Here is a 6472-nt window from a genome sequence, read left to right as displayed (position 1 = left end):
AATCTTAGAGTTCCACGTATAACTGCATGTTAACTCTTATTAAAACAACATCAACATAAAGAATTGAGATTAACTCAAATATAATTATTTGTAAATTGACCCAGCTAAAATTATATTTTTTAGTTTATAATTTCTTACTTTACTAACCAATTCTTAAATTTAACTCTTTTAATTACTAAATATTTTGAAAGTTTAAAATCTAAATATTGTAAAACATTTTATATTTTATTTATTTTTTGCATTTTCTTTAAAAATGTTATTTTATAATGATGCATTTTTCGGGGCTTAATGATAAGACTAATTTTATCTTCTTCTAACCCCAGTCATGTAAATTTTTCTTTTATTAATTACGATTGTAAAATTTTTTTACTAACCGGCAAATAAAATACATAACATTATTATTATTATAAAAAATTTTCAAAACGAGTTCCTTTATAATTATTATGGTTTTTGCTATTGTTATTTTATTTTGTAAAAAGTAGTCATTAAGGCTGCCTTTTGTTTGCCTTTTTTTACAATATTTATCTATTTTATATTCCAACAGTTATTAAATGCTAATAAAAACCAGGACTTTTTTTTACGCAATCTAACAGCAATTATTTTCATATAAGTTAAGTAAATAAGGTTTTCGTTTTAACGTTTATATGTATAAAACTAACAATATTGCTGACATATATACTTGTCTGGTTAGGCGTTAGAACTGTAGTAAGTATCTAGCTAATGAGGAAACATCCTCTAATAGTTACCCAACTAACCTGTATAAATTTCCATTTTTATATTATAAGGTAAGTACAGTTACCAAAGAAAATTACGCTACTCCAAAGAAAATTACGCTTTACATTATGAAGTATTTTAACCGGCACCTGCTACCAGCTAAAGCCATCATGATCTAAATTACATTGTTGATCATCGTTCCTACTTGTGTTGGAAGCATCGCTAAAAAAACTTCAGGCTATAAAATTATGTAGATCTGACGGCCACTTGCTCTTAGAATATAAATCTTTTATTGTAGTTTATTTCTGTGATATCATTTTTAATAAAAATGATTTCATTAATTGAGATTGAAAACTTTTTGTCAAATTGCCAAGGTAATTCTGTTGTAACAACTTAACTGATTCAATTAGATCATCTTGATAAATTTTGAAGTTGCATAAAGTTGTAAAGATTTGAAGTTTTAGAACTGTTTCCATCTCATTAAATCTATCATTTATTTGCACATTGACAACATCTATGGTCTTATGAAATACATTAACTTGAAATCTTTTTTCAGCGCATTTATATAAATAACTTCCACTTAACTCATCAAAACATCTTTTATCTTTGGATTGCTTCATAAACTTAAAAGTTATTTTTATTTGACGCTTACTGCAAGTAGAAATAGCCTCAAATTTAAATAAATCATAGTTTGATCAAAAATCTTTTAACTTCTTTTCTGATTACCAAATAACGTTAGTTTAGATTTAAGGGTTTGTCTATTAATTACCCCCCTCCCCCCCGCCATAGGGATTTTGTGACAACTCACACAAAACTTCTTACGTGAAAGTGTTACTATATTGTGACGAGGGGAAGGATAAAAAACGGTCTAAAATTGCGTGACGTAATTTATAGACAACCCAAAGGTTTGATTTGTAAATTTATTGAAGCATAACTTACATTTGATAATATTTTGATATATTTAAAATTGTGATATTATTTGTCATCTCAGCACATTTGAAATTGTAATATTATTTGTCATGCCAGCACATTTTAGATATATAGATATTAGCTAATTAACTTAAAAAACTGTTTTTCATTTAAGAGTACGTGAAAAACAATAGATAAATAAAAAATATTCTACAAAACATTGAAAAATGTGAATAATTTGAGTATGATTCATAAATCTCAGTAGGCCTCCTAAGCTTCGCCCCCCCCCCTCCGTGGGATTGTGCTCAGAGCCACGCTACGGGTTAAGACTTGATGTTCCTAGCTGATGGAAATGGCTTCGGTGTCTTGTAGGAACATAAAGATTTTCCTGCATCTTTGCTGTAACAAATATTTTTTTTTTGCACTGCAGTTTTACCAGTGACAAATACTTTTCCACGTACCTCAACACATGGATCATTAGAAACTTGTCACGTACCTCAGCATATAGGTCATTAGAAACTTTTCACGTACCTCAACACATGGATCATTAAAAACTTGTCAGTAACAATGTTGAAATCACTTTTTATTTTAGATACTGGCAGGACATTACCAACTTTGAAGAAGCCTTTTTTCTCAATATATGTCAATCTAAAACATTGTAGCGTGTTTAGCTTTGTGTATCAAAGCAATTTGGTAGAGCATACTAATTTATATTTGAAAAAAGAAAGAAAAAAAATTTTAACAAAGCAAATTTTTTAACATTAGGATATATCTTTTCAAGGTAATTAACTTAATACTAAATTTTTAGGCACCAGATTACCTATTTTATTTTATAATGAAAGTTTTTAAAATTCTTTATACTCTTAGAATTCACTAACCAAAAAGAAACGTTACATTATTGATTCTCAATCCATACAAGTTGTGATTCTAGTTATAGTATGAGTATAAATCAGGGATGGATCCAGACCTTCAAGTAAAGGACGGGGATAATTTTTAGATTTTTCACCAGCCCCATAAATTATATAACTTTTTAGATAATTTTTGATTGATTATCATAATTGTTTGGGTGTTATTAGCAAAGTTTTTTTTTTTTAGATGCTTATGCAAAATGAAATTTTATTATTAACGATATGCTAAATTCACAACTGCTTTCACTCTGTGAAACACGATGGGTTGAAAGACATGACGTTTTGCTGACGTTTATTGTTGAGGTTCCATAAACAATAAAAAATCATTTTTATTGTTTATAGAGCTGTCATTTCGTTCCATAAACGAAATGACAGTGCATCTTCATCAAAAGCAAGAGTTTTATTATTATCAGTTAGAGAAAAGTAATTTTATTTTGCCTTAAGGTTTTGCTGTAAATGTGTTCCCTCTTACAGATGGGCTCATTCAGTTGTTTTAAAAAGAAAGGTTTTGATTTACATAAATCAAAGTGTTGCAATAAATACCTGTTAATTGTTTTAAAACAAAAAAGAAAAAACTGCAAAAAAATGTTAAAGGAAATTTTTAGAGCAGCAGAAAAAACAACAATTTAAAAAGATAGTAGTTTTACTGTAAATATATACTTTCAAATTCAATATTAATATACATACCAATATATACCTTCAAAAACAATGAATAATAATAAGAATAAGAATATTATAGGCGATCAATTTTTAATCCTCTTCTTGATGTGCATAAACAAGTGCTTGATGTTGGGCATAAACAAGTGAAAATTTTCAATATTTTAATAATAAATCTACTCTTTGATGTCAAAAAATATTATCAAACTGAATCATAAAGGTATTGTTGAAACTGTTTCTGCAATCAGTTACGTCTATGATGTCATTCTTGGACTTAGTATCCAAAACTTACCTGTACCTGATTTTACATCGGAAGTTAAATTATAGTAAGCGCAAATGTAAGTAATGTAAATAAGGATAAAGGATGAGGAATCACATCACTGCCTACTGGTCTTTCTGTTGTTATTGATTTGTGTAACCAGGTGCAATATCCACTCACTCACAAGTTGTTTCAATTTATTAAGTCATGTCCTGTAGGTGTTGCCAGTGCTAAACATAGCTTCTCAAAACTGCGAAAAATTAAAAACAGGCTAAGAACTCAAATGAAAAAAAAAAAAACAAGTCTGATTGACCTTACTTAATGTGTACAGAGGAATTCAATTAAATGTTAAAAACGTGATTGACGTTTTTGTCGGCAAATTGTAAATTAAAACTAGTAATAGAAGTTGCTAAAATAATCAACAAATAAAAGTTTTAAATACGTATTAGGTTAAACAACTTAACTCTCTAATCTTTGTCAAATAGTAGTGTTTCAATAAATTTAAATACCTTTAAGATATTTTAATATATTAGTTAACATTGTATGTTTTTTTAATAAAGATTATTAATCACAAAACAAGTTAATCATTAGTTAAATCATGTAAGGGGAGGGGGACGGCAACTGCCCCCATCGCCCCCTTTCTCCTATGGATCCGCCCGTGTAATAAATGCGTTGTATTGACGCGTTAGTTTTATTCCATGCTTTATATAAGGTTACTTTCTATATATATATATATATGTTTGTGTGCCACAAAATTTGAAATCAATTTTTGAAAGCTTTTTTCTCAACCAATTTTGCTCAAATTTTGCACACTTAATCATTTCGATGACAATACAAGGAAATGGAAAAATTTGACCAAAAAAAGTTAATTAAGTTAACAAAAATTTAATTTGTATTTCCCCATAAGAACACTGAATTAATAAAAAAAAAATTTAAAAACGTAACAGTAATTTTTCCTTCTACAAAAGATAACAAAAAAAGAATTTCTAGGCCCAATAGAATTCTGCTTGCATAAAGCATGGATTTGAAAAAAGAATTTTTTTTTGATTTACTAGTTAAGATTTTATAACAATAATATCTTAATAAAACTAACGCGTCAATACAACATAAACATTTAAGTATAACAATAAACATTTAAGTATAACAATTTAAGTATTAAATAAACATTTAAGTATAACAATTTGGTAAACAAAATTACCGTCTTTTTAAATTACGCTGCCGATTAATTTTTTCTAATTGGTTAAAAATGTTTGGTCTATACATAGTTTATACCAAGTTTATTTTAAAAGATAACTTAAAGTTTTTCAATCCGTTGTCTAATAAAAAAGATTTACTCCGCAGACAGCTTTGACTGGTTTGTATAAATCTTGCAGAATGACAATACCCAAAATCACAAATAGAATAAATACACTAACTCCATTGTAGACTACTGCAGCGAACATCATTTAAAACTTTATTATGTTCACCATTTTTTCACTCCTAATTCCATTATCTACCTCTATAATTCTCTATCTTGTTCTTCCATGGAGTATTGCTAACATATTTAGGCTGGTTCTTTCAATGATAACCTTACTTTTTAGGACAAAGTTAAAAAACACAATGTAAATGTAGCTAGACCTGCCCTAGCTGGCGAGTTTAAACCTCTATCACACCGCTGTAAAGTTGCATCTTTTTCTTATTTTTATAAATACAACCAGTTAAAACAAGCTATTATTTCTTGTTCCATCAACCATAACTCAATCTCGCGTAACTCGTCGTTCAGCAAAGCTCCATCATTTTACTGTTTTTGTTTCTTTTTTCTTTCGCGCATCAATGTTCGGAATTCTTCCCCATCAGCTTTCCTGAATGATATAACATACAGTGTTTTAAGTCTTCTGTCAACCTGCAAGGGCGATCCATAGAAAGAATGGGGGGGGGGGTGATGGAGGCAATCGTCTATTGCCCCCGTCCCCCCACGTGGTAAAAATTTTTAATAAGTTTGTGTGGTACAAAAAAATTTAATGATGGGATATCAATATATAGCGTAATTTCATAGTTACATAAGTTAAGACAGAGAAAGACAAATATTCTTAAAAAAAAAAAACAACCTGAAAATTGCCCACTCCCTCCCCCCTATTTTACTAAATAGTTTGGATCAACCAAATTAATTCCCCACATTCTTTCCTTAATGGTCTGGATGCACCGAATCAAAAAGCTTTAAAATAAATTAAAATAATAAAAATAAAAAGTAGCATTATTTAACTTTGAATGAGGTAATTACTAAATTGCTCTCATGTAACACCAACATAAAAAATAATAATAATAGTAATGAAAAAACTGCAATAAGAGTAATTGTGAAGAAACCGAGTTAGTAGATTGCACAATGACGTTTTAAATCATACTTTTTAAAATTCAATTTGCATACAGACAGTAAGGGCGAGTTTACTATATTGCCTGGAAGTGAGTTCCATACTTTAATGATTCTTTCGCTGTTAAAAAATCTTCTAGAGTAATTAATGTATTTATTACGTAAAGTAAACATTTGTGAATGACTTATAGTAAAATATTTTGAGTTTAAAAAAGTAAAAAAATCTGAAAAAGGTAAATCAACAAGATTATAAATAAATAATTGTATAATTCATATAAAGGTAAAATTTAACTAGGCGATATTCAAGAGATTCAAGTTGGAAAACAATAATCAGTGTATGTAATATGAAATCTTTTGCAGACAATTCTGGTAAAATATTTTTTAACTTTTTACGTTCAAATTACATCTTATAAAAGATGAGGGCTCCAAACTAGACCGCAAGATTCTAATACAGGCCGCAAAAGTTAGGAACTGTTAGAGATAAAGGGTTTTAAAATTAGGTAAATGCGAGATTGTACTATGCTTGAAATACGAGAGCAACGATTAGAGAACTTTGTATTAAAGGAAATGGTGGCTCCAATACCCTGAATTGAATAAACAGATTCAATATTGGTAACCGAGTTTAATAAAAAAGGATGAGTAGACATTTTATATCTTCTACATTAATGAAAACATTTG

The sequence above is a fragment of the Hydra vulgaris genome, chromosome 03 (genome assembly GCF_038396675.1).
Source record: "Hydra vulgaris chromosome 03, alternate assembly HydraT2T_AEP".
Taxonomy (NCBI): Eukaryota; Metazoa; Cnidaria; class Hydrozoa; order Anthoathecata; family Hydridae; genus Hydra; species Hydra vulgaris.
Note: the sequence above shows the minus strand (reverse complement) of the source record.